The sequence below is a fragment of the Fundulus heteroclitus genome, chromosome 24 (genome assembly GCF_011125445.2).
Source record: "Fundulus heteroclitus isolate FHET01 chromosome 24, MU-UCD_Fhet_4.1, whole genome shotgun sequence".
In the NCBI taxonomy this organism is placed as follows: domain Eukaryota; kingdom Metazoa; phylum Chordata; class Actinopteri; order Cyprinodontiformes; family Fundulidae; genus Fundulus; species Fundulus heteroclitus.
In genome coordinates, this window is record NC_046384.1 from 10,618,787 (window position 1) to 10,635,710 (window position 16,924).

General features: G+C 40.8%; 2 protein-coding genes across 2 annotated transcripts in view; both read right to left on the reverse strand.

The window, feature by feature from the left end:
- The window catches only part of LOC105917410 (OX-2 membrane glycoprotein), a 43,603-nt gene extending 34,696 nt beyond the window's left edge, over window positions 1–8,907 (reverse strand). The window contains exon 1 of the mRNA XM_036127898.1: window positions 8,794–8,907. The gene's annotated coding sequence lies outside the window, so the exon portion shown is untranslated. The remainder of the gene's footprint in view (window positions 1–8,793) is intronic.
- Window positions 1–16,924, reverse strand: part of LOC118557706 (OX-2 membrane glycoprotein-like) — a 55,535-nt gene that overhangs the window by 5,251 nt on the left and 33,360 nt on the right. The window lies entirely within an intron of this gene.

Genomic DNA, 16,924 nt, shown 5'->3' on the forward strand with positions numbered 1-16,924 from the left:
AACTTGGCCAAACTTCTCAGGGACTGACACTTTTATTATAACAAAAAGAAATGCAAGTACAGCATCCATTTGCTCTGTCAACCACGTAATGCTTTCCTGTTTTTTTTTTTGGAGGGTCTGTCCTGCAGTGGAAGCATTTCTAAATCACATAACAAACATGTTCTTCATCTGTGGACCTCCACAAGTGTGGTTCATCATAGTGGAACAATTTCCAGCTGTTCTGAATTTAAAGAAAGTTTAAAAAGGAAACTTTGTACCAAAGTATGTTTTGAGTTAAATTTTTTCATACAGGAAGGGATGCTAAAGTTGTTTCACTTTTGGAACCTGAGTAAGTATCAAATCAATTCAACATCTAAATCATAACTACATCATAAAGGGAAGCTAATTATTGTCTAAAAAAGGTCTGGATTATTACCTTTTTTTTTCTCTACATCATGGATTATGCACTTTATCGTAGGGCGTAAATGAAGTCACCCATAGCCTAGTTTTCTTGTTGAGCGAGTAATAATAAACACACTACAATATCAAGCGAAAATTATTATTAAACTATCAAGACAGCACCCAGGTACTGTGGTGTAAATACTCATCTCCGTAAATCCTGTTCGAAATTTAATCTATCACTTTTAAAAGTATCAAAAGTGAAAGCTTAGAAGCAGGAGAAAACGAAGTCGCCTTGTTCTATAAACCCAAATCAATAAACACATGTCTGACGGAGTGTACCCAGTTATTGTCAGAAAATGAATTATCTTTTTATTCCTGTATTATACTGTTTATAGTAACACACCGGTGACATCGACTTTTTAAAGAGTCGTTCTCTTGTTTTTGAGCAAGGAAAATAAACTCTTGTTTTTGAGCAAGGAAAATAAACTCCCCGGTTATTAAGCTAAACTGATTAATAAATGAGACAACAGCAAGGTAAATCTAAATCAGTTCTCACCTGTCTGCAGAATGGTGTTAATTAAAAGCCATCTGATTATAAAAGAGGGTCGCATTTTTCCAGTGATTTAACACTCCGCCATACTTCCCGTCCTTCCGGCTGGTCTAGTTGTGCTCAAACCAGACAGGTGAGTCTCTTCTAGTAGGTGTTGTCATGAGGTATATGGGCAGCTTCCAGTCCTCAATAAAGGATCCAACCCACATTAAAAAAAAAATAAAAAATTCTACAGCTGTGGTGAGCTACTAACAGCTCAGGGTGTGAATGTGTGTGTGAATGGGTGAATGACTGATTGTAGTGTAAAGTGCTTTGGGGTCATCGGACTTGACAAAGTGCTATACAAGTGCAAGCCATTTACCATAACTCAGCAGAAACTGTTTTAGGATTTTTCAAAGATATCAAGTGGCAACAAGAACCCTAAAGATTGTCACTTTTCTTTCTGGAGACAGTTACTAATTAGGATCTATAGAAGTGTTTTTATTTAGAACCCAATTGTAGTTATATTAGATACAACAGGAAAGCATCAGTTCACTGGAAAAACAGAGCTTCTAAAAATCTTATACCTTTTGTGTCAAAATTATTTATGAAAACCACACTGAAGTGCAATGCTTCTCTACTGATATATTTAGAATACAATGTGTGTTCACATCCCTTTGTCACATCATGACCATTTACTTCAGTTTATAGCATTGGGATTAGGATTTTATATTTAAGACCAACATAACTGTTAGGTAGAGGGACATTATTGCATAGTTTTAACAAGATTTTTTACAAATAAATATTCTGAAAAGTGTGAAATGCATCTGTACTCAGCTTGTGGAAAGACCTGTAACAGGTCTAATCTGAGGGAGCGTTACATGCTTGTCAAACTGGTTGAGCGGCCATGGAAGTGAAACCCAAACGGCAGCTGAAAAAAAAAATAAAATGAATAAAATGGCAAAAAGTGACACCTGTGAAAGTTTCTTGCTTTTTGTTTTTATTTTGTAGCAAACAGTTTAATAAAGTGAACCACCAACAATTAACAGAAAATGACAAAGTAACTTAAGTTGGGAGAAAAAAAAAACATTAGGGTTGGTGCAAATTGAAAAATGGAAAATACATTATTTACATTAGACAAACAACAAACAAAACAATACATTTCCAAACTAATACAAACTGAAAATACCTTAAACACATTCCAATAATTATTTGAAGGCTTGTATTTAAAGAAGAATCCATTTCGGCTAGAACCTTCCGTCTTTAAACACACATCTTAGTTTAAACCAAACCCAGAACCAATTAACTGGACACAAACCTTCCCTCCCACCCTGTGCGAAGTTTTGCCTTCGCACAGGGTGGGAGATGGAACATGGCAGAGGTAATAGTGCGTTCCATTTGTCCTCTGTTGTCGTAATTCTCGACCTCCAGGTCGGAATATTTGACTTTGACACCCACTAAAGTCGGTAGTACGAAAAACAAACGTTTAATAAGAAGATTGTACCATTGGCTCATTGTTACACTGAGATACACCCCAAAAAAATTAGCTCATTGACTCAAAGGGGCTGAAAACAAATGCATTAAATGCTTTTCAGATGTTTGTCTGCAAAATGTCTTCATAAACAAGCCTATTTTTCATTCTACAACAGCCAGACCACTGAGGTGGCTAGGTGTTGTGAGTGTAAAGTTGATCAGGTAAGAAAAGTTTGTTTTTTTCCCCCCAGCAGTTTTTACTTTGTCAGCACAAAGCATCTGCCGATGCCAAATAAAGCAGAGTTTGTGACTACAGTTGAAGTCTGATTTTATGTATTTTATCTTCCCTTCCAGCCACCAGATGTGCAACGTTAGCTTGAAAGTGTCCTTTTAGCTCCAAAGCGGGGGTTATTTTAGTTTAAGTGGCGAGGCAGACAGTGTCCTCAGAAAGAAGCACGTAAAACACAAAGATAGTTATTGGTAAAATAGTTGTGCAGACAGCCTTTTTAGGCTGCTAAACAATAAAGCAGAAATTACATCTGCCTGAATGTTAGCAGATTATTTGGGGTTTAAGATAAAGTTTATTGTTTCAAGCTAACATTCACCACTGTGGGGAATGGTCCCTCTATAGGGTGCTGGTTTGTTAGTGTAGGAGCCAAAGTTTTCCAGATAGGGTTTGAGATAAAATATATATATATTATAGTCAGAGTATAAAGTTAAATTCTGGAGTGAGAAATAACTGTACTCTGCTATATATTGCTGTTATTTTTGTTATTCTGATTAATATGTTTGCCTTTATAACTCTAAAGGCTGTATTAAGAATATCGGTCAAGAAAATGTTTTTATTTGTTTAGCGTTATTATTCTTGATTTAATATAGCTGCCCTTTATATAGGGGTGAATTTCCTTGTGGCTTGGGGGGAATTTCTGGTGGAAAGAGACCGAAGCCACACAGTTTTTCTTACCCTAGCTGTAAACATTGTGGGACAGCATCAGCCAACTTCAATTATTTTGGATAATCAATCATTGAACAACTCCTGTAAGAAGATTTCACTGTGGAACCTGAACAAACATTTGTCTGTCATCTTGTTTACATCGGAGCACCGTGTAGGTTTGATTGAGAGCAACGCAGCCTCTACAGCGCAAGTAACGTCAACTATGCGTCTCTGTGCTTCAGATCCCACAGTTAGATCTCCAAGCTGCTGCCCTGCTCCCCTCTCAATAAACATTTATAATAAATATCAACTTCTCAAAATCAAATAGGTGCAGAAGACTTTGCTACCACTTGTCCCGTCTTGGGTACTCATTGTCTTATGAACTGATGAATAGTTAAACTTTCATCACTTTCTCAACGTCTGTCTGCATTCCTAGCTGTGACACACTGGTTTAAATTTATATCTCACTTTTAGACAATGAAATCAACCACCAAGACGTACAAGTCTTCACATAACTTAAAGGAAATGCTGTAAAAAAAAAACCTCAGATACATGTCCTTTAAGTTAGAAATAAACAATATATGGTAAAAGATGGCATACGGCCCACCCACCGGGTGAGGGATGCTGAAGAGGCACAAGCAGCCAGCCCACCAGGAGGAACCAAGCCATGAGCCCAGATTAGAAGTTTGAGTAAATTAATACTAGAGCAACAAAACCTGGAACCTGTTGGTTGATCTCTGATTAGAGGAAGACAATGTAGGGACGTCTAAAAACATCTGGGTTCCTATGGTGCTTACATGGTGATAATCACATCCTTACTCTTAGCATCTTACACAGGCACATCTTGAAAAATCTGAATATCATGAAAAAGATTCCACATATTTTATCAGTCATTTATAAAAAGGTTAATCTAAGCTCACTTTTTTAAATGATCTGTAATTAATTCTAATAATATATCACAATCAATGCACCTGGTCTTACAACATATAACAAGGCTTTTTTAGGACCTCTTCTGGGGAAGTTTTTATAAAAACACAGTTTTATAAACATAGGGATAACCACCTTCATTCTGCTCTATCATCTTTATACCAACAGAGCAGCTATACAGGCCTTCAAATCTAAAGTCCATTTTAGCTGCAGGAGTTAGGAATTTTTGGACCACAGAGGTTATGATAAGAAGCAAAACCCTTCAGGCCATCAGGAAGGATTTTCTGCATATTAGTAAAAGGAGGCCTGGTCTCCGGACATGGCCATAACAGTCTGCAGTGTGCGGATGTTGGAAGAAAGAGTTAGAGAAAAATCTTATATTTCCTAAATATTTAAAGCTCTGATAACTTGAGTATAAAATGTTACAAATTTCTTACCTTTTGAGAAAATCACATAAAAAGCTGCCTGCTATTTTAGCTCATACACTTGTGACAGTAATGAAACCATCCAAGATAATAATGACAAATTTTAAAAATAATCTGCAGATTTTACTGAAGACAGAGCAGCAGGTCAACCCCCTTCACAGAGAAAACTTCATGATTTTTTTTTTTACAGTTAGAGCTATTAGGAAAACAGAGTTCGGATGTTTGCTTGGTTTAAGCTTCATAATGGACAGTTTATATTTGTCACCAATAAACTACAAGTGATTTTTAAGCACAAAGAGAAAGAAAATAACTAATATTTCTAGCTGTGACTAAAATGTACATTTATTCATGTAATTAATTGTAGTTAATTGTGATGATTTAGATTGAACTCAATATTAGCCGAACACGGAGCTGAAGCTTAAAGGATTTATTGCACAGATGATGGGTCCTCCAGGCTGACACAAAGGCAAAAAGCTGGGACAGACTTAAAAACAGGACAGATAATGTAGGGCAACAGACAGATAAATTAAACTGAGGCTGCAATGCTCTTACCCCAGGCTTGAGAGTTGACGGGAGAGGAGTGACGTTCTGGCACTGGAGACTGATCAGAACGGAGTATAAATAGAGATGATAACAGGTGAAAACACTGAAGGCTAATTGCAGACGGGGTGGAGAGTAAACAGGTGTGCTGAGTAAAGATTAGATCAGCTCCAGTGCCAGAAACGTTACATTAATAGTGCACTGAAATAATAAACAGATGTCAATTTCCATTTACCCGTTTTTAGCCTCATAATGAAGGGCTTAAGTAATCAAATCTAATTATACGGAGAAACAGTGACACCAGGTGGTCATGTTGAGAATTTTTTTAAAACAGAAACAGTTATTAAACAAACATATAAAAATACAAACAATAAAACATACATGGTGAAAAAGTATATTCAACAATAAATACAATCCAAGTGTGTTATTATATTACAATGATCTATTGCCTGTCAGTTGTTTATGAAGCTTTATGCCATCAGGTCCACAGCTTTCTATATCAGGTGATGTTGGCTGTCTGCTGGTTTGTCTGTTAATCAGGACACATGTCGTCTCCCCAGTTTTGTGTTTTGGCACCAACAATTCTTCAATCTTTAAAAGAAAACACAGTTCAGCTTAGAAACGTTTATTGTACATGAACAAAAGATATCAAACAGGAAGTTAAAATATCTTAAAGTGCTCATTATGTGGAGTGAATGCGATGTAGGGATATTAGAAGTAAGTGAAGATTATAAATATTTACAGAAGATATAACAGAGAAAATTATGTATTTGTGCCAATTGCAAATATCTTTTTAAAGCAGTTAGGATAGGTCTATGAGCTATACTAAACATGGTTATTAGATTTTTTGCACGAAATTATTCTCAGATAATGAGATTTTGCCTTCCGAGTGGTAGCGCTCCTTTCACAATGAGCTGTTTTTGAGCTCTGTCATGTTTCTACAAATAAGCTGTAGCTGGCCGTGTACCCAACTCAATGTTTACTCTCAAATGTTAATAATGTGATAATAAGTACAAGCAGATATGTATCACTGTGACTTTGACCCTGAGCCAGACTCAGAAGCTGAAGGAGTGGAGCAACTGTCCCATATTAGCCAGGATTTTCAATACTTTTAGCCAAATTGAAGTGCCCCGTATGGGATGCTCTTTTTCCTTTTTTCTTGACTACATCCTGCAAGTTGTATTTACAAACACTAGATGGCACTCCTTGCCTTACATACCTAGACCTACAGTAAATAAAGAAATAGAAATCACAATGCAGCTTTGTTTCTGACTCTCTGATGGATTACATTTAAACGCTGTTCTATATTTTGGAGGTGCAGAGTTGGCCAGCCTAAAGCAGAAAGTGGTTTCTGAATGGACACAGAGTTATCAGAAGCCTATTGTTAGCATTAGATTGTGCTAAATGACGGATGTGCTTGCTCTGTTACTAGAAGCTGTAGAGACCAAAACATTTGCATATTTTGCATAATAGGTCTTCTTTAACAGTAATGAGTTACTTTGTGTTGCTCACCATGATCAGATCTCTGTGAAATGACTGGCAAAGAAAATATTTACGCAAATTATTATTTTTTTTTTAGATGTACCTGGCTATTAGAGCAGTGCCTGGTCTGGCAGTTCACCACTGGGTAGCACTAGAATTACATTTTGAGCAATTAAATAGTTCTCCCTTCCTAAACGTGATATTTTCCAGCTTCTGTGTAAAGTCAGTTCCCATTGCATGATCTGAAGTAGGATCCAAAATGTTTAACAGCCGCTGTAAGTTTTTTTTTTTTATAGTTAAGAAGCGATTGCTGGCGCCATCTGTGTTCGTTGCTTCCTACAGCGTTATTTTCTAACTTTCAAATTTGGTTTATTTTTAGAAAATAAGAACTTTTATTCTAAAGACATGAACAAAATGTTGACATAAATAAAGGACCAAAATTTACACTGTGCTTCATTCTTTTTGCAACATTAAGAAGCAACACAAGTGCTTCTTGCATAAAAACAGAGAAACTATAATTTCTGCTGAATGAAAACTCTTCAGACATGAAGACGAAGTCGCTCAGGATGACCTTTGTTTTTAGGCTGCAGGTTACGCTTCGTCTCCCTGGAGTTTCTGGACAATGTTTCTGCTCTAAAACAATTAAAGGGATGCAGAAAGTTCCTGTAATGTTCCAGCAACCGCTGCCCTTAAACACATTTATCATCTATTTCAGCGAGTAGCGCTCTGGTGTCTGAATGTGTTGCACTGTGGGCCAAAATAACCAAGTCTAAAGTACTCAAAGGACATCATTTTACATTTTAAAAATTAGTCAAATGTGAATTATTTTCCTTTTAATCTCAGCAATAAATTAAACAAGGGAGAAAAGAATCATTGCAGGTCCCACAAAGGCTCTTAGTTGTTTGCGTTAATAAAAGAAAGCTTCAGTTTCCTCTCTTGTTTGGTCTAAGTTTTTTTCCTTTTACATTTTGTTTGTCTAGAAAATGTTTTTAGCGTATTCCCAGCAGCAACAAGGAGACCTTTCTTTAAAAACCCTTCCTCTATTTAGCCAATATTAATGAACGGCTGGGGCCCAAATCTGTTTTATTGAGAAAAAAATTCTAAGATCAAGAAGTTTACGGAGCGACATGTGATATTGAACTGAAAGCAAGCGAACAAACATGAATAATAAAATAACAATACTTTGTGCCGCACCCAACATTTTTGAGAAGACAGGAATTTATGAGAGACAATATTATCCTCTGAAATGATCGATGGGGCCCGTCAACATCAGCTCCGTTTGCCGTTTACCGTTAATCACACGGTGATGGAGGGCGAACAGGAAGGGCGTGTTTCAGTCATACCTGAGCTTCCCCCACCCTGCTGTCAGCAACAGACCAGACCTCAGAGCTTTACAGGCATGTTTTCTGTTTTAATAGAGGCAATCATCTGGCTTCAAACAAGCAGCCTGCACCTGTTGGGCAGCAGTTTAACAACATTTCCGCTATAAAACCTCCTCTGTTGACAGCTCTTAAAGGGCCCAGTCTGAATCAATCAATCAGCTGTCAGGGTCCCAATGAGAAGCAGTTAAAAGGAAGCTCTGCGGGGCTTTTAAGTGACCTTTCTGGACAGTTTTGCAGCTTATTTTTCTGGGAAGGGAGGGTCAGAAAAGAGACATGAGTGTTTCAGGGAGTAAAGTTGTGAGCCAATTTTTTTTACTAGAGGGATTCACAGTTTTTAAGTTAGCTTTTTTAAAACGCATTTCAAGAGAATAACAAAATTCCCAATTTATTTAAACCCTGATTTAACCATTTCTGTTAACCAAAAAACATTTTCTTGACAGAAAACTGTTAGAGTTGAATTAAACAGATGCCCAAAAGATACTTTTCCTCGCTGTAGAACACGAGGAGGCTAATTTAAGTTTGTAGTTTAATAAAAAAAAAAAAAAAAAAACCTTTTCCATGAATGTGTTCAGTCGGTTGAAATGTCGCCCGCAGGTGTGTTTAATTAACCTAAACCGTCCGCGTCGGTGAGCTGCGCAGTTTCATTTTAAACTAGTTTCGATTTGAATCTTTAATGCTTTGATATTATAATAATAAGTTCAGTGAACTCCTGAAACCTACCTTGTGGCAGCAGCTGGTAGTCCGTAAAAGCAAAGGTACCTCCGAGAAGCTCTCTGCTCTGCGTTCAGGGTTTAAATGAAGAGGCAGAGTTGTCGGTTCACCCGTTTAACCAGGAGCTGCGCGCCGCTGCTGCGCTTTAAACACGGAGAAACAGCGACGCTCTGTGGCCGCAGTGTGTAACTGCTCCTGAAAAGATGGAGTAAACCTTTTAGGATTAAATAATAAAAAATAAATAAATAAAATATATATTTTATTAATAAATAATATCTATCTATCTATCTATCTATCTATCTATCTATCTATCTATCTATATATATATATTGCTCACACCTTAGTAGCTTTATTTCTTTTCTCTTTCTTGCATTTTTTTCTTTGGTCAGCTGTTTTTTTTAAAAAGACCATTGAGCAGTTTCACAGTTATTTGTGTGACGACCATATTTTTTTTCCTTTTTTTCTTTGTATCATTCTAACTTTCAAAGACAAACCAACGAAAGGTTTATTTTGGTGAAACTGAAGTAAAATTATAGTTTGATTAAATTTTTTTATTTTTACAAATACTTATTAGAAAAATACTTTGTAGAACCACTTTTTTTGCTTCAATTACAGTGCAGGTAATGCAGTTGTCTTGACCAACTTTGTATATCTAATAAGTAATACAATTTTTTCTTACTAAATGTTTTGAGCTCAGTCTCCTAGGACAGATTGGATCTGTAAACATCAAACTTGATTCTAGTCTGGACTTTAAAACAAAAAAACAAAACTCTGTGCCACATCCTTTAAAGCTTGGGATATCTACTTGTGAATAAAACCTCTCCACATCTTCATTCCTGACCTTTCTGTTCTCCTTCCCATGTGGACTAGAGACAAATGGCTGAGTTGCACTGAGGGCTTCGTGTTAAAGGCGTAATAAAAAAGTGCAACACACTTTGCAGATTTGTAAGTTGGAGAACTGTGTATCGTTCCCTTCAAGTACACGATTATTTACTATTTTATGTTGATTTATCACATAAAAATCCAACATGGAAGTCTGTGATTGTAATGTGATAAAATCTGAACCACATTAAATGTAGTTCAGAAAAAAAAAATACATAAAGTAACAAAATTCCTATTTGAGGCATTAAAATCATATAAAGTTAAAAAAAGACCTAAAAACCAAACCGCAAACACCCTTTGCATGTCCTCCAGTCACATCTGTTACGTCTCATGCATTTCAGTCTTAATGTGACAGTTTTGGTTTGTCACAAGTTTAAATTTTCTCACATCTATCATCTGATTCTTTTCTTGTTTCGATAAATTAATAAAATCATTAAAAACTTGTTTTCCCGCCTTCATATACAAAAAGGAGCCCACAACAAGAAAGAATTTAGGCTTTATTGACAATGACCACGCTTAATAACAAATGTTCAATATCAATGCAGAAGTGTTACATTTAGTACAATTTATTTTATTGAAAAAGAAAATACAAAAATAGCAATATAAACAAGCTGATATATATATTTTTTTGATAAATCTGATAGCAGTTTGCAGGAGCAAATCAAAAACTTGAAATATCAAATTATTTAGCATCAGTTTAAACTGAACTGGGGGGTTAAACATGTTTATGATAAAACAGCATTCATGTTTTTTTGGCTAGACACTGATTTATGGGAGCAAATCCTTCTAATTTTATGCAACACTCCACGCAGAAACAACATGGAACATGTAAATATTTGTTATTATTGGTTCTTGTGGGACTTATAGGGGTTGCTAAAAAAAAAAAAAAATCAACATAACTAATGTTATTTTTGCTGTTTAACCTGAGTCGCTAATGGCAGATGTGACATTATATCGTCATCTGTCTATTCGTTCATCATCTAGGGAGTCCATCACCAATCAGCCGCTGTGATGGTTAGCTGACTCTATTAAGAGACATTTGTCAAAAAGATTATTGATCTCTCTTTTGGCAAATTATCCTTCAGGATTTAAAAAACAAACAGCATTCCATTGAAATCATGATAAAGTATTATATTACAAGGCAAGGCGAGTTTATTTGTATTGCACCTTCCCAACACAAGTCTTTTCAAAGACCTTTACAGAATAAAAACATAAGACAACACATAATTTCTTGTCCCTCAACCTTAGACCTCATTTTTGATTGCTTCATTTCTTCCCCCACAAACATTTAGTTTGTTTTTATCATGGTTAAACTGGTAAAGTTGTATCTTATTGCTGGATTCAACTTTGACTGATGGTCTCTGCATCATTCATAGGTCACATGGTTCTGATTTACCATACCAGTCATCCCTATGCGTCTTTCATGGCTGCGATCCACAACTCTGAAAACAAGAGAGAAAATCTTTTTGTTAAGCGGAGCAAAGTGAGATAAATCTGATGAACATATCAGATCAGTAGAAACTTTTGTTACGATTATTTAAAACGTTCCAAAATCAAAAGGTACATAAATCTGCAGAGCTTAAAATACAAAAAAGAGATGGGTAGTAAAGGTAGATGTGGGTGAAGCTTTTAAAAAAAGGGGGAAGAACAAGAGAAAGCAGAAAAAAATTTTAGTGTAAATAAGGAATAATAAAAATGGTCTTACTGAGTTTTCTGCTGGAGGTTTCTTCTTGTTAAAAGGGAGTTTTCCTCTCCATTGTTGCTAAATGAATGCTTGGTATGAGGGATTGCTGCAAAATCATTGTCACTGTCCAAGCGACTGTCCGATGTCGCTACATGCTTATCCACAAGAAGTGAATGCTGCAAGTCATGGACTTCATCCAATCTTCTGGGTTTCCTGAGATAGAAAAAACTTTAATCAAACTGTCTGGATGATTTGAAACAACTGACTTTGTAAAGTGCATACTCATAATGTGTTGTAAATTCACAGGATACAAATAAACTGAATCAAACGCCAACACTATAATCAGACACAAACATTTGTCAACAGACTGGAAGGTTTAGGTTTTCCAACATTCCAGACTGTGTGTGACAGAAATACCTGTTCTCAGCCTTTTTCCTGAACAGTACAAAGATGAGAACAGCAGCAACACAGATTATCACCACCAGTCCAATCAAACACCATTCTTTGAGGAAACAGGAAGACATGCTATAAATTTGATATCAATTTATATAAATATAAATACTGAAACCTGAACATGAACTTACCAACAACTCTGTAAGTTGCACCAGATTCTACATCCAGACAAAGAAAAAACCTCAGAGATCAGAAAACAGATCATCAGTCTATAAATGTGAGTCTCTGAAAGAGTTTCTCACCATGATCAGACGTGTGTGAGGGTCCAGGAACGGTGAGCAGCAGCTCTCTGGGAGCAGCAGAGAGAACTGACACTGAACATCCAACCTGTGTGCTGCTGGAAGCTGACAGCAGAGCTGTGGTGGTGACGGTGACGGTACCGTTGCTGTTGCTCACCCTGGTGGTGTTGTAGAGGGACAAGCTGAGGTTCTGCTGTGGAGCAGTCAGTGTTACAGTGGGAGCAGGTCGACCTGTGGCTGAACAGGACACAACTGACCCTGCAGGAGAGCTTGATCTGCTGACATCAAGGACGGGTCCATGCAGCTCTGGACAGAGAACAACCAGATAATATTAAACACCTGTTACCTCAGTATAAGGTAGAGTTAACGTCACCTGGAGATGTTGTGGTGCTCCACAGCATGTACTCACCAGAGAGCCTGAGGCAGGTCCTGCCTATCAGGGCTCCTAGAGGATAGGTGTTAAACAAACATCTATAGCAGCCTTCATCCTGCTCCGTCACCTTCCTGATCACCATGGAGCAGCTCTGCAGACCTTCATACTCAAAATCCATCTTCTCCTCCAGACCAGGTCTCATTCTAGAACCAAATTTCTTAGTGTAGGTGGCGAGGTTCCTCTCTCCATCAAAGAGGACTTTCTGCCAGGTGACCTGGAGGACTTCTTTATCTTCAGTGAGTTGGCAGCTTAGAGAGGCTTGACCTCCCACTGCTGCCCACACAGCCTCCTCTGTTTCTATCACAGCCAGCTGACCTGCATGGAATATATTTGCAGAAATTAAGTTTTAAATGTGATCTTATAAATTTCTGTGAAAGGTTTCAGGAAAAACCAAAACAAACAAACAAACTATTCTTACATCAACAAGCTGCAGATGGATTTTGGTCGAGTAAAATATGACGCATAGAGAGATGACACCTTTCATGCAGCTTGAATCATCTATTTACAGTGTTTGTCAAACTAATAGCTGCTCAACATCATTAAACACAGATTTTGGTAGAAATCTGCATCACTTAAATGTAATATAATTTCAAATAATCTTGACATGGCTGCTGACTGTGTAAATGGTGTCAAACAGAACAAAAAGGACAAAAGGCAATAAATGTCAGACCAGCTGGTCCGTAGTATGTGATGGAATAAGAAAGCTGCCAAAAAGACTAGTGCATGATTCTAACCACTCGTATTTATATGTCAATAAAAATAAAGCATGGAAAATTCTGCTGTCATATACTGTATATGTGTGTGTCCGAGAAACTGTTTGAGTTCAAGTTGTTTTTATGCGAGTAATAACATAAAACTGTCAATCTGACCAATCATGTCTGACACAAACTCCTCCCAAACCCTAAGAAACGAAAGTTACGTATGTAACTACGGTTCTATGAATCCTGGATGACCACCAGAGGGCGGTGCTGAAAGCACTAAATGTTCTATTCGGGCATGCGCAGTTTGAGTAATTATACCAACAGAGTCACACCTGTGACGCCGGATGACCACTCATAGGCAATATAGCCTGGTGTCATCCTTGGCTCTGTTCCTACAGAATCTTCCCGCAGAAGCAAGGATTCTGAGTGACAGAGAAGCTCTGGCGGTCATCCGGGATTCATGGCACCGTAGTTACATACGTAACTTTCGTTCTATTTCATCCCTCCTGACCACCAGAGGGCGGTGCTGAAAGCACTGAATGACTAATGCCAACTATGTCACAAGGAATCCTGAGCACATACCTCACTGAGAGGGCCCAGCTGAACCTTGTAAAAGGACCTGACCCAGTGGATGAGGGATTGTAGAACCTCGTGAAGGTGGTCGGGGAAGCCCATGATGCAGCAGCACATATTGCTTCCAGAGGGACCCCTCTCAAAGCCACCCAGGAAGCAAAGACACTCCTGGTGGAATGTGCCCTCACCCTGACTGGCAGGGAGCAGCGACCTGCAGCGTAGGTGTGGCAGATGACACTGACAATCCAATAGGACGGACACTGCTTGGAAAGAGGGCAGCCTAACCTCGGACCCCCATAGCATAGGAAAAGCTGGTCCGAGAGTCTTAGCTTTGCGGTGGCCGCAATGTATGCCTCCAATGCCCTTACTGTTGCAGTTGCACCTGACAGAGGCTGTAACCGAGCCAACCGCAATGGTTAGTTACGGTGAAAAGGAGACACCTTAGGCACAAATGCAGTGTTAGGCCACAGGGTAACACCGGAACCATCTGGAGCCCACCTGATACAGGTGGGGCTGACAGAAAGAGCATGCAGCTCACTGACCCTCTTAGCTGAGACGATAGCCAACAGAAAAGCAGTCTTGCAAGGAAGCCACTTGAGGTCTGCTTGTGCCAATGACTCAAATGGAGGGTGGCACAATGCCGCCAGAACCAATGGTAGATCCCAATCCGGCACTCGTGGAGCCGGCAGCGGGCGTAACCTACGAGCACTGCACAGAAAAAGTGAGACTAGATCATGGCGCCCCACTGTACGGTCGTCGACAGGTAGGAGACAACACGAGATTGCTGCAATGTACACCTTAAGGGTCGAAGGAGAGCGGCCCTTATCAAGAAGAGACTGGAAGAACTCCAGAATAGTGGGCACCGAGCAGGTAACCGGATTCTCATCGCCGGCAGAGCACCACTGAGAAAAGAGACGCCATCTGTTATCATACTGCAGCCTAGTGGAGGGCGCCCTAGCACTCAATATGGTGTGTCTGACAGGATCTGAACACCCAGTCAGCCTCCCAGGGGCCATGCCCACAGCTGGAGATGTTGAGGGTTGGGGTGCCATATCTGTCCCCCCAACTGAGACAGCAGATCCCTCCTTGCTGGAAGACGCTATGGAGTACTGCGACACAGACTCCAAAGCAGCGGGAACCACGGGCGTGCTGGCCAGAACGGAGCTACCAGCAAAACCCTGTGGCCTTCCTCGAGAACCCTCCGTAGAATAGGTCAAATCAGCGAGAGGGGTGGAAAGGCATACAGTGCGCCCGCCATCCCTGTCAGGGAATACCATAGGGGACAATGAGTCTGTGGCGGACAGATCTACCTCTACCTGGCCACAGAGGTTCCAGATCATGCGCACTACGTCGCGGTGAAGAGACCACTTTCCCGGAGCAGGTGCCTGGCGGGATAGAGAGTCTGCAACCTGGTTCTGCCGCCCTGGTAGATATGCTGCGCGCAGGGCGGACAGACACATGCCTTCCCTCTAGGTGGGGCAGAAGGCACCTGAGGGCCATGTTCACAGCCTGCAGCTCCAGCACATTTATGTGCTCAGTGCGCTCCCTTGGAACCCAGAGAGCCCCCGGACCGCTCTGTGTTGCCACACGGTGCCCCAGCCCATGGGGCTGGCATCCGTGGTGACCACTTCCCTTCGAGACACCACTAACCCCATTGGAACGCCACTGGACAAAAGGATCCTGTCCCGCCAAGGAATTAGGGCACGAAGGCACATCCTTATCACCATGAGCCTGCGACACCTGTGCTGCCTGGCGTTTAGGCAAAAGCTGTTGAGCCACCGCTGCAAAGGACGCAGAAGGAGAAAACCCAAGGGCACAACATGAGTGACTGATGTCAGTTTGCCCAGCACTTGCAGGAAGATGCTGTAAGGAAACTGCCTGCCCAGCCTGAATCGACCGACAAGCTGGATTATGTCGTCCACCCTGTGAACAGATGGACGGGCCTTCAAGGTAGTTGTCTGAGATGGAACCAGACAACTCTTTGCAAGGTTGACTTTGAGGCCCAACCGTGACACCTGAAAAAGAAGCCGGGACGTATCCCGAGAGGCAACTACCTGAGTGGAGCACAAAAAAGCCAGTCGTCCAGGTATGGCAGAATCCTGACTCCAGAGGCCTGCAGAGGAGAGAGGGCCGCTTTCACACATCGAGTAAACACCGTCGGGGAAAGGGAGAGCCCGAATGGGAGCACCCGGAATTCCCAATGGCGACCCCGATAAGCAAACCTGAGAAAGCGGCTCTGCCGCAATAGGCACATGAAAGTAGGCGTCTGTCAGATCTATTGAAGTAAACCAATCCCCTGCCACAACAGTCTGAAGGACCTCTGCTGTGGTGAGCATGTGGAAGGGAAGGACTTTCAGGTATTGATTGAGTCCCCTTAGATCTAAAATGGGGTGAAAACCGGCAGTCTTTTTTGCCATGAGGAAGTATGTTGAATAGAAGCCTCTGGGTTGCCACAGAGGATCCACAGCCTCGATTGCTCCCTTGGCCAGGAGGGCGGAAAGCTCCTGGTCTAGTGCTGGGTATTTCACCGGGTCGGTGATAACAGTAATTTTGACCCGGAGTGAGAAAGGGGGCCGCCGTCGGAACTGAAGCAGAGGGGAAGCTCAGGTTAAGGTGGCAACCACCTATAGATCCACAGTGTGAGCAGCCCAGAAATTCAGCAGCTGATGGGAAAAATGTCCAACGGCTGGCCCGGTGGCATCATCTCCTATCCGATCGTCCCCTGGGAGCCCTGGGGGGGGGGGGGGGGGGGGTCCAGGATCCGAGGCCCGGGTTTGTCTAACTGGCCGGCCGACTGGCTCTCGAAAGACCCTGCTGGGTCTCTGCCGCACTGGAATAGGAAGCACCAGTCCAAGGCCGTGGCCGAACACTGGTGGCAGCAGCAGGGCGCCCCGAACGCTGAGGGAAGGGTGGCACACTCCTGCGAAGGCCAGAAAGCTGCTGGCTGGCTGATCCAAACAACTCCCCTGGCACAACCGGGACACCCCTGAGGGTCCTACGGCATGCCTCAGTGAGAGGAAACTGTGCAAGCCAGACCTGTCTATGAGCTTGGACAAGGAATGACATGACACGGCCAAGCTCTCTGGTCATCAGCGCAAAGGCCTGCAACGCTGCGTCGCTAAAACCAACCGCTGCAGCTGCACCACCAGCGTCCTGAACCGATGCAGAGGCATAC